Genomic DNA, 21,785 nt, shown 5'->3' with positions numbered 1-21,785 from the left:
TCTGCTATCATACAGGACCATGATCTGAATATGTCAGTCAAAGGGCTGAGATAATGATGCTTCTATGTATAATAAATCTTTTGTGAGTGAAGTACAATAATAGCGAGGATTGAGCAAGATATTCTTCCAGGCAGTGAGGACAGGTAATGTTGCTGGTTACAAGCTAGTATGCCATCTAATGTTTAAGCAAGGTAGCACATTAATACTTTCGATATGTTTTATTTATCTATTATTTTTTATTATTACAATTAATCGTCTACTGTTTAATCCAAAATCTCATAACATCATGGGTCTTCAGCGCTAAATTATCCCTTATGGAACAAAAATAGATGTGAATATACTGCAAAATATAATGTGATATATCAGATAATGCATTTCCATGTATGGGAAACTAGTGCTTATATTTTTTAATATACTGCAACATATGCATTGATCATATATGTTTATATACTGATCCATATAAAATATTTAGAAATGAAGACAAAAAATAGCATTACCTGTAATATTCATAAAGTTTTATCCTTTTTATATCCTGATTATATTGTGACATTTGACTCTCAAGTTGGGGGGGAAGTTTTTTTTTTGTTTGTTTGTTTGTTTTTTTGCAGGTACAAAAGGTCTTTTTGAACCTGCATCAGCAAATTATTTGCATACATTTTAAGCAAACAATTTTGAGTTTGCTTGTTGTCTATTTACTTTATTAATTGACTTAATTTTATTATCACAGATATGACACGCATGATATGTGAATCAGTGTCCATCGTTTTTGCAAGCAACTGGTGATAAAGAAAAATGCCACATCGCAATATTGCAAATATTTCCATTTTAAACCATGAAGGTGAGCCAGTTGATATCACACAAACAATGTGCAAACTTTGCGCGAGATTTATGCAGGTGAAGAAGTCTCAATCTCCAGTCAATTATTCACTACAGAAACTGAAAGTAAAAACTGACTGAGCTTTTGGCATCCGATGCTGCAATAACGGCCCATATTCTCTTAGAGACAATGAGAGATGAATCTAGATTATTTTCTTAATATTTCTCTTGGGGCCCATAGTTAGAAAAAAAAAATATTTTTGTTAAACGGGAAGCATTTTTTGTTAAACAAGTTTTTTTTAATTGAGGATTTTGAGGATTTACCATTTCATTTCTACGGGATGTTCTGTGCAGCTTGTCAGTATAGGTTTTCACAACTGCCTTTAAGAAAAATAAATGCCTGTTTTCAGTAACACACATAAATCAGTTAAATCCTTCAAAAGGAGAGAAAGCGAAAGACATTTTTTCTCAGTACGGCTTAAGAATGCTCTCTGACTTGTTTTCATGTCAAATTGAAACTATTTTCCTTGACAGCTGCTGCCTAATACTACTTTATCTCATATCATTACTCGTTTCTCTCACACACTCACTAAAGTTTTAATCAGACATAACTGTAAGAGATTTTCATATTTTCATTAATTTATTCATCAGCTTTTTTCTTGTTCACAATAATGTTTATGCCAAAAATGAATAGAGACATTTTCTACAGCTGATTTTTTTAAAAAGAGCAAAACATTCTAAGAAGTTCTTGAGAACAGGTTGAACTGCACTTTTTTCTGACAAGGAAGTCTCATTCACAGAAATGTTCAAACTTTCAACACGAAAATCTGTGTGTTTGTGAGTCATGAAGCTGATTGAAATATAAATCCTTAGTGATGTAATTAAAGACCCAGCTAACAAAGCTGGCTTTAAAATAGTTTTCCAAACTGTGTTTTGGTTATGGGAAGGTTATTAAGCCTCTACATAATGATTATCTTCTTATCATGAAGCAGCCACATCATCAGATTGTGTTTTCTCTTGCTATAACAAACTCAGTTTCAGCAGCCAGAGAAACTCTACCATTACAAAGGCAAGTCAAACTACCCAACTAAAAACCCAAGCAAATTTCAATAAATCAACAACAAAACTCTCTCTCTTAATTCTCAATAAGAGCTTCTGTACATGGAGTTGTTTAATCCTCCTCTGCTTAGATCTTGAGAGATTTAATGTCTTCTTTTATCTGAGGCTGTGGCTGAAGTCAGTTGTAGTTCTAGTGTTTCGATTGTTTCTGTTCTTGTTGTTTCTCTTTCCTTCATTGATTCTGCTCATAAACAGCAGCTATCTTCAATAATGCTCAATCATCACTTAAAGGATTAGTCCACTTTTAAATAAACCTTTGCTGATAATTTACTCACCCCCATGTCATCCAAGATGTTCATGTCTTTCTTTCTTCAGTCAAAAAGAAATTAAAGTTTTTGATGAAAACATTTCAGCCCTCCACGGGTCAAAGTTTGAACTAATTTTTATATGCAATATGCTAGTATATAACAATTAGTTCAAAGGGCATTAATAAGCTTAGCAGCATCTACACTGCTGGAATTCTAATAAAGAAGAAGAAGAGAGCTATTTCAAGATGAGCATTTATGGTTAAAATGTATATAATTTTCAATCATTTTCAGAAAATGAGTGATGGTTTCACTAGATAAGACCCTTATTCCTCATCTTGGATTGTGTAGAACAATGTGAAGCTGCAGTGAAACTAATTATGACCTTCAACCATTTGGTGTCCATTGAAGTCCACTATAAGGAGAAAAATCCTGGAATGTTTTCATCAAAAACTTTAATTTCTTTTCGACTGAAGAAAGAAAGACATGAACATCTTGGATGACATGGGGGTGAGTAAATTATCTGGAAAAGTTTATTTAAAAGTGGACTAATCCTTTAATTAATTAATTATCTGATCAACTCCAACACTTTGTTCCCTTTCAGTCGGTCACGTTCGACGTACGTCAGTAGTGACCGACAAATCGGGATATCGCTAGAGAGCCCTATCAGCTTCGAGAGAACTAAAACAAGCCAATGGAGATTGGCGTGCGATATTTGCATAATGTACACCGCCCCCAACAGGGGATATAAATAGGAAATGGATGCAATCGCACTCTGTCTTTCACTTCGGAGCCAACCTATGTGTTCCTGCTATTAGACTAAGAGTGACTTCTCAAGTCTTTGAAGAGCTTTCGTTCTACAGTGCTGGCTTTATGGCACCGTACAGTGAGGCCGCAAGCTTTCCCAGAGTGAGCTTTTTGAGCTGTTATACAGCTCTCAACTGCTGTTTTCACAGCATTATTTGCCCCGTTTGGTTTGCGATTTGCCATTATTTGCCATAATCTGCATTAAGTTTTTTCTCTCTCACTACCCTGTGGTGGGGTGGCAGTACTACGGGCACACCACCTCTGCGCTGCATGGGTCTTGGCCCCCGGCAAGTCCGTGGAAGGCCAAAGCACTCATTGCATTTGGGTAGTTCTGAGTCGGGGTTGAGCTAGGCTTGAGGCAAGTCATAGCGCAGGCCCCTGGCCAGACAATATCCACCATGGTGGCCCGGAAACACCCCTCTTGTAGAGGTGTGTCGTCGTCAAAGTACGCTTTCTCGATGCTCTCATCTCACAAGCTGGCCTAAAACCCAGCCTGCTCAGCGCAGCCAACCCAGTTGGCAAGCGAGAAGCTTTCCTGGAGAAATGGTGACCTGGAGCTGAGGTAAACAGTTCTTCGGGGGGGTGATGCTCGCATCGCTCCCTCCCCGGAGGAGGGCCGGGTGGAGAATTTTGGTCTGTTCCACCGCTGGCTCTCCGGAGTCCAGCGGTACCCACGAAGTAGAACTGTTATCTGATCCTCCAGGTCCCAAGAGGGTGTGGCTCGCAGTGTGCAAGGCCCCGCCTCGCCACTCTCAGCCCCCTCTCACTTCACCAGCAGGTTCCAGTGTGATGGTTCAGGCCGCACCCCATGTGCCGTCTCCCATTCACACTGCTACCTCGCAGAGTCTGACCACACTCTGGGCCGCAACCATGCCGTCCGAGTCCCTGTACTCTGCCTCGCTGCCCCACCCCCGGTACGTCTGTGGTGCTTTTGGTCCTGTTGGCTCGGTATCTGGAAGTGTTGACAGCGCGCTTCCAGCCCGTCCCACTGGCTCATTCGTACTATCGACTCGGTTACCTGATTTAGTTCACCCGGTGTCCCCTGGTTTTCAGGGGTGTCCATTACACTCAGGTGTCACTGGACAACGCACCTGTTCCCCGGGCGGAGATTGCTGTCCTCCTGGAGAAGGATGCAATTGAGCTGGTCCCTCCAGCCGATATGAATTCGGGGTTTTATAGCCCCTACTTCATTGTACCCTAAAGGGCGGTGGGCTACGGCCAATCCTGGATCTGCGCATCTTGAACCGGTACCTTCAGGCTGCCGTTCAAGATGCTCATGCAGAAGCGCATTCTCGAATGCGTCCGTCCCCAGGATTGGTTTGCAGCAATCGACCTGAAGGACGCGTACTTTCATGTCTCGATTCTGCCTCACCAAAGACCCTTCCTACGGTTTGTGTTCGAGGGTCGAGCATATCTGTACAAAGTCCTACCCTTCGGGCTGGCCCTGTCGCCCCGCGTCTTTACAAAGGTTGCGTAGGCGGCCTTTGTTCCCCTCAAGGAACAGGGCGTTCCCAACTACCTCGACGATTGGTTGATCCTGGCCAGTTCGCGAACACAGGGACATGGTTCTAGCTCACCTCAGCCGGTTGGGTCTTCAGGTCAACTGGGACAAGAGCAAACTCGCCCCCTGGGCAGAGGATCTCTTATCTCGGTCTCGAGCTAAACTCGGTCGCCCGGACTGCGCGCCTCACTGAGGAGCGCGTCCAGTCGGTGTTGAACTGCCTGAGTACACTCAAGCGCAGGACAGTGGCCCCACTGAAAGACTTTCAAAGGCTCCTGGGGCATATGGCATCTGCAGCCATGGTCACACCGCTCAGATTGCTCCATATGAGGCCGCTTCAACACTGGCTCCGCGGCCGGGTCCCGAGATGGGCGTGGCAGCACGGTACGCTCCGTGTCCCCGTGACAACGAGCTGCCGTCGCACCCTCATCCGGTGGTCGGACCCCTCATTCCGGCGGGCGGAGTGCCCCTCGAACAGGTGCCCAGGCACGCTGTGGTCTCCGCAGATGCCTCTGCCACCAGATGGGGGGGCCACGTACAACGGCCATGCAGTGTTGGGCCTTTGGACGGGGCCTCAACTGCATTGGCATATCAATTGCCTGGAGTTGCTAGCAGTACATCTTGCACTGTGCCACTTCAAGGAGCTGCTGTCACACAAGCACGTACTGGTCCGCTCGGACAGCACTGCAGCCGTTGCGTACATCAACCATCAGGCTGGTCTACGCTCCCGTCGCATATCGCAAATCGCCCCCCATCTCTTGCTATGGAGTCAGAAGCATCTGAGGTCGCTTCGTGCCATTCATGTCCCAGGTGTGCTCAACCATGCAGCCGACGAGCTCTCACGGCAGCCTCCGCTTGCGGCAAGTGGTGGCTCCATCCCCAGGCGGTCCAGCTGATCTGGCAGCACGTCGGCGAGGCCCAGATAGATCTGTTTGCCTCCCCAGAAACTGCCCACTGCCAGTGGTTCTTTTTCCCTGACCGGCGGCATGCTCGGCACAGATGCCCTGGCACACAGCTGGCCCCGGGGCCTACACAGATATGCGTTTCCCCCAGTGAGCCTTCTCGCACAGCTCCTGTGCAAGGTCAGGGACGACGAGGAGCAGGTCTTGTTGGTGGCTCCATACTGGCCCACTCGGACCTGGTTTTCGGACCTAATGCTCCTCACGACAGCCCCTCCCTGGCCAATTCCTCTGAGGAAGGACCCCCTGACTCAGAGACGGGGCACCCTATGGCACCCGTGTCCCGACCTGTGGAACCTCCACGTATGGTCCTTGGACGGGACGCGGAGGTTCTAAGTGATCTCCCGCAAGCGGTTGCAGACACCATCCCCTCCACTAGAACTCCTTCGACTAGGAACCTCTATGCGTTGAAGTGGAACCTATTCGTTGAATGGTGCTCCTCTCACCGAGAGGACCCCCGATCATGCTCGGTCAGATCCGTGCTTTCCTTCCTGCAAGAGGGTCTGGAGCGTAGGCTGTCCCCCTCCACTCTCAAAGTGTATGCTGCCGCTATTGCTGCACAACACGATGCAGTTGATGGGAAATCCTTGGGGAAGCACGATCTGGTCGTCAGGTTCCTGAGGGGGGTGAGGAGACTAAATCCACCTCGCCCTTCCTCTAAACCCTTTTGGGATCTCGCCTTAGTGCTTACATCTCTTCGGCGTCATCCATTCGAGCCTTTGCAATCAGTTGAGTTAAAAGAACTGTCCCTTAAGACCATCCTCCTGGTTGCATTGGCCTCGCTTGAGAGGGTAGGGGACTTGCACGCATTTTCGGTCGACGAATCGTGCCTGGAGTTCGGGTCTGGTTACTCTCACGTTATCTTGAGACCCCGGCCCTGAGGAGTGGCCTCTTCCTTTGCGCTGGCTCATGGCGCCTCGCTGACAGATATCTGTAGAGCTGTGGGCTGGGCGACACCTAACACGTTCGCGAGATTCAATAGCCTACGTGTGGAGCCAGTATCTTCCTGTGTACTCGCTTCTAGTAGCCAGTAGATGCGTTGAGCCTGCTCTAAGTGTCGACTTGCAATGCCACTCCCGCCCCCTGGGCCGGATACGTGCATCTTTGACTCCAGTCGCGTTCCCCGCTTGGCGAACCCTGTCGAGTTCCTCCGCCTCCCCTTTTGGCTCGGACATTGCGGAGTGTCTGGGGCCAGGCCAACATCCGTCTCTGACGTCGATGGTTGGCTGGGTTCCGTATGTTGCGACCTCTCTATGTGAACGGTCCCATACGTGTATTGTCCGCAGTCAAACTCCCTATGTTAAGCCCGTGTCTTTCCCTTAGCAGAGCCAGCTCTGCTGTCACCTGTCAGATGTGTCTCCCCCTACCTAGGTGGGGTCATCCCAGGGACTTCATATGCGTTCTGCCCACCTGGCCAGTCCATACGCTATACCCCATGTAATTCCTCCCTACGGGTAGGTAGTGATCTCCGCAGCGTCCCCTACGGGTTCGCTTCCCTAGTGTAGTCTAGTTTACTTAGTGGGTATTTCGGAACAGCAGTAAACTCTCTCGGTGTGAGCTCGCCCCCTTCACCGTCCCTTTGGTGCGACGGGTGGCCAGGGCTTGCGCTGGGCACTGGAAGGGGTTTCGTAACTGTGGCGTTTTATTTGGGATCCCAATTCGTCGGTCACTACTGATGTACGTCGAACACGACCGACTGAAAGGGAACGTCTCGGTTAAGTATGTAACCCTCGTTTGAGGGAACGTCGCCACAGTTTCTGTACCCTCACTGTTGTGCGGACACCTGTTGCCTCCTCAGCGAAAAACAGAGTGCGATTGCATCCGCTTCCTATTTATATCCCCTGTTGGGGGCGGTGCGCATTATGCAAATATCGCACGCCAATCTCCATTGGCTTGTTTTAGTTCTCTCGAAGCTGATAGGGCTCTCTAGCGATATCCCAATTCGTCGGTCACTACTGACGTACGTCTCCGTTCCCTCCTTCAGGGAACGAGGGTTACATACGTAACTGAGACGTTTTTTGTGTTGACTTTTAGTAGTGTTTTGTGATGTTTAGAGTTGATCTGTTTATCATTTTTGTTGATTGTCACCATTGTTGAGATTCATATTATGATTTCTTGATGTCTCTGTGAATGTAAATGCTGCTGTAGTTCAAATTTTTCAATTTTTTTTTTTGTAAGTGATGAGTTTAAAAATTCTTAACTGAATGTTCAGCCCTGCCTCATCCTTTTCTGTAATGTCACAGTGTTGTTAATATATAAAACTAAATTTATTTATAAAAAACACACATTTCTGATAATTGATTAGACACTAGATTCAGTATTAATGCATTACATAATGATCATGTCATAATTAAAACATAACCAACACATTATTAAATCTTCTCTTTACTTCTTCATTCCATAACAAGTATGTCTTTAAAAAACACTTTTGAGTTTAAAAAAAACTCTTTGGTTATAGCAACCAAAGAGAAACTAACATTACAAGTCAAGTGTCAAGAGCACAACTAAAGTGAGCACTGATCTCCATCATGGTAATGGTGAACGAAACAATAAAACAACATCTGAAGTTCTGTTAATTCTCAATAAGAGCTTCTGTAGACGTCTGACAGAAATAAAGTCAATCTGGTTAGTAATAAGTGAAGCAGGTAATATTCTTTTTGTTTTTTATCATCCTCTACTGCAGGGATGGGCAACTTCAGTCCTGGAGGGCCACTGCCCAGCACCTGAACCAGCTAATCAAGGTCTTCAGGATTAGTAGAAAGCTATAGGCAAGTGAGTTTTTATCAGGGATGGAGATAAACTCTGCAGGACACTGGCCCTCCAGGACCGGAGTTGCCCATCCCTGCTCTACTGAGATATTGGTGCCGCGTTCGTTCCGTAAGTAGAATAGGGAAGGCATAGGACATACAGCGTAAACTTTTTGAAGAATGCAAAACCGGAAGTACGTTCAAGGTGATATTTTGTGTTTATAAAGCATAAACAGTTTTTTTTTTTTTTCGAAAATGACTGATCGTTTTGCTAGATAAGACCTTTATTTCTCATCTGGTATCGTTTAAAGCCCTTTGAAGCTGCACTGAAACTGTAATTTTGACCTTCAACCATCTGGAGGCCATTGAAGTCCACTATAAGGAGAATAATCCTGGAATGTTTTCATCAAAAACCTTAATTTCTTTTCCACTGAAGAAAGAAAGACATGAACATCTTGGATGACATGGGGGTGAGCAAATTATCAGGAAATTTTTATTTGAAAGTGAACTAATCCTTTAAGCACAGGAGAAGGTCAAGAAATGTTGGTGATAAGTTGTGTGTTGCTTTATTTAAAGGTGCCCTAGAATTGAAAACTGAATTTACCTCGGCATAGTTGAATAACAAGAGTTCAGTACATGGAAATGACATACAGTGAGTCTCAAACTCCATTGTTTCCTCCTTCTTATATAAATCTCATTTGTTTAAAAGACCTCCGAAGAACAGGCGAATCTCATCATAAAACCGACTGTTACGTAACAGTCAGGATCATTAATATGTACGCCCCCAATATTTGCATATGCCAGCCCATGTTCAAGGCATTACACAAGGGCAGCCAGTATTAACGTCTGGATCTGTGCACAGCTGAATCATCAGACTAGGTAAGCAAGCAAGAACAACAGCGAAAAATGGCAGATGGAGCAATAATAACTGACATGATCCATGATATCATGATATTTTTACTGATATTTGTAAATTGTCTTTCTAAAAGTTTCGTTAGCATGTTGCTAATTTACTGTTAAATGTGGTTAAAGTTACCATCGTTTCTTACTGTATTCACGGAGACAAGAGCCGTCGCTATTTTCATTATTAAACACTTGCAATCTGTATAATTCATAAACACAACTTCATTCTTTATAAATCTCTCCAACAGTGTGTAATGTAAGCTTTAGCCACGGAGCACCATCAAACTCATTCAGAATCAAATGTAAACATCCAAATAAATACTATACTCACATGATCTGATATGCTGCATGACGAACACTTTGTAAAGATCCATTTTGAGGGTTATATTAGCTGTGTGAACTTTGTTCATGCAATGTATTATAGAGTTGTGAGCTTGGGGGTGGGGAGCGCAAGCATTTAAAGGGGACACGCTCAGAAACAGCGCATTTCTAATTATGCCCCAAAATAGGCAGTTAAAAAAATTGAGCTGAAACTTAACAGACACATTCAGGGGATACCTTAGACTTATATTACATCTTGTGAAAAAGGGTTCTAGGGCACCTTTAAGAGATGATGACTATGTTGTTGCTAATGCAGTGAAAATCTCTTTGTTTAAATATTTTCTGTGGGCACTAATGAAATAAGTTCACAGTAATAAAATGCTCACATGATTAAAATATTATAAATATTAGTTTATAAATTTAAATGGCAGTGGGACAATTTAAGGCAGTCGGTTTCTGCAAATGAAATTAGTTAACGAGTTTTAATTTAATTCATGGCATCTTTACAGTCACATACTGTAGTTTACAGTGCAATCAACAGTAAATTACTGGCAACAGTAGCCAGTATTTTACTGTAAAAAAGCCCAGCAAGGTCTAACAGTGTACTCTAACACTTTGTAGTATGGATTTTCATTAACTAATGTTAAAAAAGATTAATAAATACAGTAACAAATGTATTGCTCATGGTTAGTTCATGTTAGTTAATACATTAACTAATGAACTGTAAGGAACCCACCCCCCCCACCCACCCCCCACCCCCTGATCTTTGGTACTATAACTGCAAAACACACTACATCAAATGAAACATTCGCCAAAGAAAACAAAGCTAAAGTTATTTGTCGAAACCCTCAAAGCTGAAGAATGTTGAGAGACTTCATTTTCTAAAGTCATCTACAGAATTTAACCTCAAGGCATGTTAAGTTCATCTGTGTCTTTCATGCTCTCTTTATAATCAAAAGAATTTAACTCCCTGAGGTCTGAAAACGCGCCGGCGCGTTTTGCAGGATTTTTTTCACATTGCAGCAAAACAGACTTAAAATACTCTGTCATTTCTTGTCATAGAGACATAAGTAATATATCAATTGAAACTATAGAATGTCTTCTTTTATTTGTGTACACTCAGAGTAAAAACACAATGTTGTGCTTTTGTAAAATAAAGAAAACTAACATGATGCGTGATCTCTCCTCTCCCTCTGAACGAAGTCCAATCTGATAGTTCTCAGAAAATGAACTGTAACTTAGTGAATACTAATGACAAAAAAATGACACTTATGTCTAAAGAAACGTTGAAATGTCAGGTTTTAAATCATGCAAGTCAAATCGAAAACAAACATTCTGTGTTTATGTAATCTGTATGAAAAGAGAGCCATGTCAGAAGTCTGTGATTCAGCTCATTATCCGCTAATGTGGCCACGCCCACGGAGCCAGCGCTATTCAGACGCAAATTCAGAGGCAATGCATGCATTCATCGTCTCAATCGCGTATTTATTGTCTTGAAAAGTGTTTATTTGGATGTTAAAGCAATGGTTAGCGATCTCTAGAAGACATGCCGTTAGTTCCTAGTTCCTTTTCTTCTTTATATGAATTTGTGGCCTAAAGGTGTACAGAGAGCGCCCTCCGGCTGCAAGTATGAATTGAAAAAACAGTATCCAGCACTCATAGTGATGACAATAAATATTACTTCTCAGTATAGAAAATTGACATAAATATATAAGAATCCATCAATATTCTCCAAATGTGCATGCTTTTAAGCTAAAAGCCTATATGAAATGCCATAGAGGTAACATAATTGTTCAGACACTTTGCATCACAGAAATACATTATATTTTAAAGAATATAATAGAATACCATTATTTTAAATTGTAATAATATTTCACAGTATTGCTGTTTATGATGAGCTGAGACATTATTACAGAGGGTTTTTTTTCACAGCCTACCTGACTGAAAGGCCTCATTAATATGCAAGTCATTTCAGGTCATTACTATGTGATTCTTTTGTCTTCTCAGGTGTAAATGACTCATTATTCATGATGATTCATGCCTCCATGCATACTGTGTTTCTTGACAAAAAGTGTCTTACAAAAACTAAATCAATATATTGTTTTATATGAAGGAGTAGGCAGCATAATTTTTACATAATTCTGAAGCAAAAACTCTAGTCTACAACCTCCAATACCCAGAAGTCTTGTGAACACAGATTTAATATACTTTTTTTGGCCTTATTTCAGTGACTTAAGTTTTTTGTTTTTTCAATAACCACGCATAAACGTTATTCCTTCAAAACACAAACATGCACATACATGTTCCTCACATATTATTGTAGCCTAGTTTGTGCTGAATACAGTGTAATGACACTTTTGTAATTTATATGTTTATGAACAACTGAAAAAAGCACAAATGTCAGGGCATGTCCAAACTTCTCCAAGCCCCAAATCAGCCTCAGACTCCAGAGGGTTAAAGTATATGATTGTTTAATTGAGTTGTTTTTTTAGTTTGTTTTGGTCTTTTTGGATGGATTTGTATTTGTGTGTATATTTCAAATTTTTTATTACATTAAACAACCATTGTTATTTAGTCAATTTTGAGTTTGCATAATGTACATATAATCAATAAGATGTAAGAGTTGTGTGGTAATGAAGAGGAATTTAAAAAAAAAAAACACACAGCGGGTCAGTATCAGTAAAAATGATGAAGGATGAAGCACAATGTTTCTCTTTTCCTAGTGTTGACTGACCAGGAGATTTTTTTGTTGTTGTTGCATTGAACCATTGTTTTACTCAGTGTCCCTTTAGGTGGGCTCTTCTTTAATGGTGACAGTATTTCTGATGAATTCAGCTGAAGTTGGTTATATTATTACACTGAAATAAATATCATTAAGTTGTTCAGTTCATTAGTTTCATACTATATAACCCAAGGGGATGCTATAATTTTCTGTATAATTTTGTTCTGTTCTTCTGAAGTTTAGATAAAATGTGTTTGGGTGTGCTAACATTGCCATGAGCAAAAAGATACTGCAAGTTACTGCAGGTTAAATATGTGATCAACAGGTGTCTTTATACTATACAGGAGGCATTTCCTCATATTTAGTGTGTGCTAAAACTTAGACACTAAAATACTTGGTTTTCCTGCCAAGACAAAAGCTGAGATCAGTTTGTTACTCCTACTCAGTTCATGAATTCAGACAAATGCTGAGCGACTCTGAGTGACCGCAAGAGACACAATGGCATCAAGATATACAGGTCAGTCTAAACGAAATAACCTATTATGACACCCACAGACTACAGCTGTACACTCTAAAAAAATTAATCATTTTCATTAATTAAATTGATAATTAAAAATAGTGTGTATATTTTATTAATAAAACTTTGGTTCGGTGTTGTATAGAAAATACTGAGAACATTTCACTAATGAAACCAAGAGTACATTTTCCTAATTTTTTGAAGGAAACTTAAGCAGATAAAGCTAATAAAATGAAGAAAAAAAATGCTCTTAAAACAGATGTGTTAAAAACAACACACCTGTGTGTCTAGTTAAGCACAACACATTTTGTTTTACCTCAACCAGTGTGTTATTCTTCTTAACACAGGCATAAAATATTTAACAGTAATGTGAGAGAGAGAATTTTGAATTTGAAAGATCCTTTATTACAAATTCTAAAACATTATCCAGTTAATTAACTCACTAATAAACAAAAAACAAAATGAAAAAACAAAATGAAAAAACAAAATTAGCTTAAGAGGGGTGCAAAGTACAGATTATCTTCAATAACCTCACACAAAGCCCCTTTGAAACACCAAATCAAAAGAAACAAGATCATTCATGGCTTTGAAATAATGAAAATCAATTAAAATTCTGGATTTCACAGAACTGAAGTACACAGCCTTTAAATCACAATTCAAATTGTGTTCAGTTTTGTGTTTTCTAGTATTATAAATTGCCATTTTAGCTTGGCCTAATAAAAAGTTTAAAAGTTGACACTTAAATCGGTGTCTCTGCACATATTTAAAACCATAAATAAAAATCCTGACAGAAAAGATTTCACCAAAACAAACGAATAAATTCTGTAACACAGTGAACAATGGCTTTAACACAATGCATATACGCGTAAAACACAGTTTCTCTTTGTAAACAAAGATGGCAATCATGACCAACACCAGGATTTAATAATGAAAAAAAAAGGATTGCACCATGCAAAATTCTCCACTGTAAATCCCCTATTTTCTTAGCTAATGGTGACTTATAAAGTGCTTTCCATTCTGGATTTGTACTCATGTGCAAAAAGAAAAACCAAATGTGTCCAACACAACATGTGTTAACTATCATCCAATCACATTGCTGCTACATCACTCCGCAAGCCGTTAAGCAAGTTTGCGCCTCTTTCTTCATCGGTGTGTTAAGATATAACACAGGTTGTGTTGATTTTCTCCTTCTGTGATTCTGCTTGTTAACATCAGGTGTCTTCAATAATGGTCAATAATCATTCAATGAATCACCTAATTATTTCATTCACTTTAACATTTAACACTGGAGTTTTTGCCGTGTGGGTGGAATAAACATATGGCAGGACTTTTACTTTCCGACCCCTGGACTTTACACCTCCGATTAAAACATCCATCAAGAAATCAGTTCAGTGCTGAAAAACTGAAACTGGAAAAGAGCGAGGATAAACAGGAACATCTCTCTTGTCACACGAACATTCTCTAACAACATGAGAACCATGTCACCATTGTTAAGATTTATGCTCTATGTCTGTGAATCTAAAGATTTTTGTTTTCCATATTGTAATTAAAAATCTAAAAACAATGGTATGTGGAACAAAAGTCTTGATAAAACGATAATAAAAAACATCCACTTTTGGCCGTTTTACTTTATAGTGTTAAACTATGTCACCCAATTATCCTGGTGGCAAAAATTCTGCAATAATTCATGGAAACCAAAAAATAAGAGTAAAAAAGGTAAAATAATTATACCATAAAACAACCAACACCTCCTGATCACATTTTCTCTTGGCTTGTCTGGCTATTATAACTCAGTTTCAGAGAGCCAAACAAAATCCACTATTAAAAAGTAGAAGGTCAATAGCCTGACTAAATTAAACACTGATCTCTAAAACGGTGACTGAAACATTTGAATGTTCTCCTTCGGTGAATCTGCTTGTTAACATCAGTATCATCACTCAATTAATCACTTAATTAACTCTCATTAACTTTAACACTGCTTCAGTGCTCGTTTAACACACTTATTTTAACACTATAACGCTCTTGAGTATGGTCTCACATATACTCCCAGGAGAGTTCATTTAGCAAAAAACTGAAAAAAGTGTGCTAATTAGCAAATCCAGGTGATTGGAACAAAATACCGAGGAGGACTTTTACTTTCTGAACCTGGACTTTACACCTCTGGAATCATGTCAGATCAGGTATACAGAAAACAATAAGTGATCCTTTTTCAGGTTTTTCATCTGCTATCATTGAAATCTGAAGTTCAGGAAAACATTCTTTCATTTCCCCCTCTCTTTTTTATATATCACAGCTGATTTCTTTTGTACTTTGTATGTAAACAGAAGGAAGAACTGAAAAAAAAATTCCTTCATTATTTTTTCCATAAATCTAACAAACTTAATGGCTGTCAAACTACACAATTCTTGGGAACTTTTCCACTTGTTACCATCCATTAGATGTGCATCCTGCTCTCACCATAGAAGATTGCAAACTTCTCATTTAACACATTTGCTTGTATTAGGGCGTTAATAAAGGTTTCTCATGTTTGTAAAGTTTGTATATTTGACGTGTGTTGCTTCTAATGCAGTGCTCTCACTGTTTCCTGGATTATGATCGTTTGCTCCCTGCCCTGATATTTGCCTTTTTTTTTTTTTTTGGACTACTCTTTGCCTTGTCTTTCCTGATCCTGTTTGCTGGTGTATGACTTCTTGCTTGTTTGACTACGCTCTTTAATAAAGCTTGCATTTTGATCTACCACCCTGTCGTCTCGATCCCAAACATTACAGAATACTCAGCCGTCACCAAGATCCAGCGGCTTGTTGAGCATTCCCAGTTCAATTATGGATCCGGTCAACCAGCTACTAGATCTTCATCAGGGATCATTCTGTGAGTTATTTTTTCTGGTTCCTTGTGATGAGGTGTTTTTAAAGGACATTTTTCGTTTGGGACTCAATGAGCCATTAAGATCCTGGTTCTCTGAAAGAACATTAAATTCCACTCTGAGAGACTTTACGGACTATGCTTTAATGTTGTGTGGTTCACTGTTTACTGTGGAGGAATCTCTGGCAGCAGCAGAGCTTGTACCATCGCAAATTCCTATGCCCTCCAGTCTAGTTATTGCAACCCCAAAACTCTCTTTACTCCCAAATAAAATCAAGTAACTCTCTCGATAGTTCCTGATCACATAATGGTGGCCGCATCAGATTCCGTTTCTGCATTTAAGACCATTCCAGAGCCTCATTACATCTAAGCAGATCTTCCAGAGCCTCATCTCATCAGATCTTCCAGAGCCTCGTCGCATCCCATCAGATATTCCACAGCCTTGTCTCGTCTCGGAAGACCTTCCAGAACTTCTCCACGTCTTGTCTACCATCCCTGAGTCATGTCCTATGGTAGTTGGCTTTCCAGAACCCTGCTCAGTTCTATCAGGGGAAACCATCCTCAAGCGTCAGAGGTTGGCATCCAGGGTGGAGGATCCACCGCTGGTGTCAATACGTACTGCTGGTATCCCCAAACCAACTCATATAAACCCTGTGCTTTATGCACCTTCCTGCTCTTTAGTTCCCATACCTGAGCCAGTTCACAACATGGCTGCCACTTCAAAGACTGTTTACAACGTGGCTGCCGTGTCCGAGGCTCCAATCAAGATGGCCGCCCTTCCTGAGCCAAGTCAAGTCACGGTTGATCTTCTTGACCCAAGTCAAGTCAAGGTTGTTCTTCTTGAGCCAAGTCAGGTCACCACTGATCTCCCTGAATCAAGTCAAGTCACAGTTGATCTCCCTGAGCCAAGTCAAGTCCCGGTTGATCTTCTTGAGCCAAGTCAAGTCCCGGTTGATCTTCTTGAGCCAAGTCAAGTCACAGTTGATCTCCCTGAATCAAGTCAAGTCACAGTTGATCTTCGTGAGCCGAGACAAGTCACAGTTGATCTTCCTGAGCCTTGTCACGTCTCAGCAGACCTCTCAGAGCCTCGCCACGTCTCCGCTGATCGTCCAGAGTCTCATCCAGTCATGGCCATCAAGCCGGTGTCTATGGACAAGATGGCCGCCCCAGTGCCCGAGTCGTCTCCAGACTCCGCTCTAGTGCCAGAGTCCGCTCCAGCCCATGAGTCCACTCCAGAGCCCGCTCCAACCCATGAGTCTGCTCCTGCTTCAGAATCCAGCCTCGTAATCTACGAGTTCCCTTTTTGCCTCGACATGACCACAGAGGTCGTATCTGAACGTCCGTCTGTCCAGCCTTCTTCACCCTGGTTATCTGCCCTGCTTCCACCTTCAGTCCTTCTCCCATCACATGGTCCTGGCCCATCCCTCCCCCTGTTCCTCCTCCGCTCCACCACGCTCCTGGATTATACTGTTTTAAGAGCGTCTAGAAGCCACTTTTTGGGGGGCTTCCAGACGCTCTGCTGTTTCCTTCTACTCCCCCACCAGAGGTCACCGTTCACCATTGTGACCTTTTCAGCTATCCCAGGAAGGGGATTGACAGTTAAGAAATTGACAGTTTGGGAGTTCAGGTGGCAGTAATCAATGCACAGCCTCAAGCCTCCGTCCTTCTTGGCCATGAAGAAGAAGCTTGAAACAGCAGGGGACACTGATGGTCGGATGAAGTGTTGTTTGAGAGCCTCCTGAACATACTCATCCATGGCCTTCTGGTCCGGGATGGACAAAGGGTAAACCCTACCTTTGGGTAGAGTAGCCCCAGGGAATAGGTCAATGGCACAGTCCCATGGCCGATGAGGTGGTAATTATGTAGCCAACCACTTGCTGAACACATCCTGGAACGCCCAGTATTCATGAGGAATTTCCACTTTGAGGTCTGTTTCAGGACTTTCGACGGAAGTGGAGAGGACAGGTAGAACGTTGGAAGAAGAAGAAGAATTTTCTGGAAATAGTTAAACACTTGGAAAAACATTCGGCACTCCATTTGAGGATCTCACTAGTGTTCAGGTGCTGGAAGAGCGACAGATGGTGTGGTGGGCAGAGGATTAACAGCGGGTGAGTTGAGATGACACGCAGAGAATCATTGGGCGACCCAGATGGTTTTCTGAATAGTATCATAGTACACAACCATTAATTGTTTGACATTATTATTTAAGCCCTGGCAAAAAGCAGTTATTAAGGCAGTTTCATTCAAACTGTTGGCAGCTGCCAGGGTACGGAAATGGAGGGCATACATACTCACAGATTCATCTTGCTTGCTTAGGTTGAATAATTGGTGTACGGAAAGCTTGGCGATGCTTTGTCCGAAAACCTCTCTGAAATGGGCGAAGAAGGAGATAATGGAGGCAGTTACAGGAGCATGGGATTCCCAGAGAGGTTGTGTCCATTGTAGCACTCGTCCAGCGAGTAGTGAGATCACAAATGCCACCCGGGCGCGTTCCAAATGAAACAACTGTAAATGTGCTTCGAGGTAGAGAGAACACTGTAGCGAAACCTGCTGCAATCCTCAGTTACTTAGCTGAGTATAAATAGAATCTCTATTGCAGGAATGGATATCCGGAGTGGGGCTGGAGACAGGAGATGAAAGGAGGGAATCACAGGAAGACGTAGGTGAGTCACAGGTTAGGAGTCCAAGTCTGAAAAGACCAGACACTGTGTGTGGGGAGTGAACGTCTTTTAAAGGGGACCTATTATGCAAAATTTACTTTTGCATGATGTTTGGACATAAATGTGTGTTGGCAGTGTGTGTACACAACCACCCTATAGTGATAAAAATTCACCCACTCCTTTTTTTTTAATCCCTATAAATCATAAGCAGTGTCTCAGAACAAGCCGTTTCCAGATCCCTGGCAGTGTGACATCACAAATGCCACAGGCCCCACCCACGAATGTTGACAGACACTGACGTTTGAACATAAACCCGCCCTGAGCGCGAGTCTGCCATTGCTGCACTGACGAGAATTTCTCCCAAGCGTTTTAGGTGTTCTGTAGCTGGATGGATTAATCCACATAGCTCTCTCCATTTACTACCTAAATCTGAAAACAAGATGGATTAACTTGGTTTTCCAGGAAAATGCTCCCTCAGTTCTGTCAAAATTATTTTATGTCTGCGCGAATCATTTCACACTGGACTGCTAGTGAACGAATATCAATACAAAGGGACAATACAAAACAGAGACTGTGATAAAAATATGCCACTCAAGGATATAAAGGTAAAAACTGTTCGTGATCCAGCTTACAGTCTCCACAGTGATACTGGATACGGCAGTAATGAAGGTGAGAGCACACTTTATTTTAATGCACACTTGCAGTGTTTTATTAAGCTCATACAGTGATTTTCTAGAGTGAAAACGGACGCTTCATCTTTTGGGTAAAGTACAATAAACTTCATAAAACTCATCTGTATAGTTTTGGCCATCATTCGGACGGTACAACAGGCTTGTAGTAATATATTGTCTTCTTGTTTTAAATCCACTATAAGTTATAACCGTAATTTAACTAAACTATACCTGTTCTATCTCCATGCAGCATATATTCACAGTTTCTGACATTATAGTGCGTCCTGACTGACTCCTGACAGGGGAGAACGAGCTCGTAAAGCTCCGCCCTCTTAGGCCGATTACAGCAGCTCATTTGCATTTAAAGGGACCACACTAAAACGGCTCGTTTTTGCTCAACCACTAAAAGTGGCAACTTTAACATATTATAAAAAATTAGGTATTTTGAGCTAAAACTTCACATACACACTCTGGGGACACCAGAGACTTATTTTACATCTTGTAAAATGGGGCATAATAGGTCCCCTTTAGGTGTGTCTGGTGATGAGGTGCAGGTGATCAGAACTCAGGGGATTGTGAATGAGTGGGAGGAGCGTGAATGTGTGGTGACGATGGTGCTAGCTGTGTCTCCGTGACATTGTGCATCCTTTGTCATAACCTTTGGTAGCTTAGCACAAAAACCCTCTTCATTTCCATTATCACCAGCACCTACACACAACTACCAACTACACTTCCAGTTTTCAGAATTTCTTTTCTTCTGATTACTCATCTCTGCATTTTCATCTTTGTTTTTCCCATCGTTTGGTTCTTCACTAATTTCATTTTCTCCAGTCTGTACACTAGGAATGCCTTCAATATAATTTACATTGTTTTCCAGGTGCATTTTATTATGTGGGCAAGCAATCTTTTTATGCCCAACATCACCACATTCTAAACATTTCAAGTTTCCGGTAATCGCATACATCATATATGATTTACCCTCATGTTTAATTCGGAAAGAAATTTCAAGTGATGGTTGATCAAGAAACAAACACATGACGCCTAAAAGACAACGCGTTTCAATGCTTCATTCCTACACCTCAACGCAGTCATTTCCATTTTGCTGACCATTTTCCCAAACCTCAACAATTATTTTTCAATGTCACTGTTTAGTATGAAGGGGGGTACATAAGAGATCGTAACTTTTACAGATTGCGACACAAGCGGTAGTGATGGGAAGTTCAGTTCTTTTTCCACAAACCGGTTCTTACAGACAGTTTGATTCAATAAACCGGTTGAAAAAAACGTACATTACGCTCCGGCATGAAAGAATACTTAACACATTCAAATATATAAAGTCAGTAATCATAACATCAGTCAACTAAAACATCATTATGATCTGAAACATTTCTTACAATTTAGTTTTGCATCTAAAGCATCCAAACACATACAGGCAGTGATGTGCAAACGAAGTTTAAAGGTTATAAAGTGAATAAATTAGTCTTCATCAGCGCAGAAACCATGATCCTCTTACTTTACGATTTATTTGTAATTAAATAAACTTACATTTCGCCAGATTGGCCCCTCATTTTAGTCCTCTCATAGCATCAGTTGTCCTAGTTAGCCGGTGCTCTGACAGTCATTACTGTTCGGTAGCTTCAGATCACACGCTGAATCACGCATGCGCAGTATCATCAGCTCATCGGTTCTCAAATCGGACACGTCCGAAAGAAGCGCTTCTCGGTTGTGTACTGGTGATCCGAAAACCGTTGCAACCAGTTCTTGACTCGAGAACGAGAACGGTGACAGGCCGTGTACGTTCCTTCATGTACGCCGCGCATGCTCACTCATATCAGGTGCTCTGCTGCTCGTGCCCATCATCATCAGTAAATCAGTGTACTTTTGGAGTAAATGAATAACTCTGGGATGTTGGTTTATTTCAAGAGGTAGTGTCAGGCACGTCAAAAAGTGAGTAACTTTAGTAATTTGTGAATAAGTGTTTGCTTACTGGAGATGCGAACTGTTTGGAACGATTCAGACCGATTTTGTGAACTGGTTCGACCGGTTCACTGAAAAGAACCGGCTAAAAAGAATGATTCGTACTCACCAAACTTTCGTCTTTAAGGAAAATCACCACCGCTCATCCTTGACGCTGAAATAATATTTTCGTATCCAATTTGCTCACCAACCACAACAAGCACGTCTTCCACATTTGAATCAGCGTCAGGTACTCACCTGACTCCATGACAGAGCGAGAGTGAGGCAACACCCCCACTTGGGCGAGCCTCCATCTCAGGCCTCCGCCACAAAGTCTAAAACTTCCCGGAAATGAAATGTATAATACTCAAAATTAAATTAATCTATAAACTAAACAAAACAAAACATAAAAGAAAGTGAAAATAGAAAAAAAATCTTAGCAAAGTAGTAGAAAAACCCAACACTCCTCTCACCCGTTTGTTGCTCCCATAACCCAAACTCCCAACATGCAAAGCGAGAGAGAGAACAGCCGCCATGTATTTAATAGCAAATGTCTCTTTTATGATTTCAGATGACATTGCAAAGAACCTGGACCACCTTTCATTGAATGGAGGTGTAGGTGAAAGAAATGCAAACATTCAGACAACAGGTGATGATAATGCATTTAATGTAAATGACCACTCTATGTGTAATGATGCTATTCTAATTTGAGATTGGACTCATGTTAGAAAAAAACATTGGATTTACTTAAACCAGTGTCAATACATTATTAAGCCAAGTGAATTAAAGAAACTGCTGTATGCAGTGATACACTGTATGCACTGACATTTAGTTTAATTTGATTTTATTCCTGCATGAAATTTATATATAATTTGAATATGATGATAATGAAAAAGAATATTTTGAAGGTGATGATGATGATGATGATGATGATGAAGATGATGATGAAGAAGATGATGATGATGAAGATGATGAAGAA

General features: G+C 41.5%; 1 long non-coding RNA gene across 1 annotated transcript; it reads left to right on the top strand.

Moving 5' to 3' along the window:
• The first annotated feature begins 12,386 nt into the window (after positions 1 to 12,386).
• On the top strand, positions 12,387 to 21,785 carry LOC125244337. Its single transcript, XR_007179318.1, has 3 exons — positions 12,387 to 12,657; positions 21,378 to 21,455; positions 21,715 to 21,785. It is a non-coding gene; the product is annotated as an uncharacterized LOC125244337 (long non-coding RNA).

This window comes from Megalobrama amblycephala, linkage group LG14 (genome assembly GCF_018812025.1).
Source record: "Megalobrama amblycephala isolate DHTTF-2021 linkage group LG14, ASM1881202v1, whole genome shotgun sequence".
NCBI lineage: Eukaryota > Metazoa > Chordata > Actinopteri > Cypriniformes > Xenocyprididae > Megalobrama > Megalobrama amblycephala.
The sequence above is the reverse complement of the archived record's forward strand: the minus strand, read 5'-3'. Positions and strand labels throughout refer to the sequence as shown.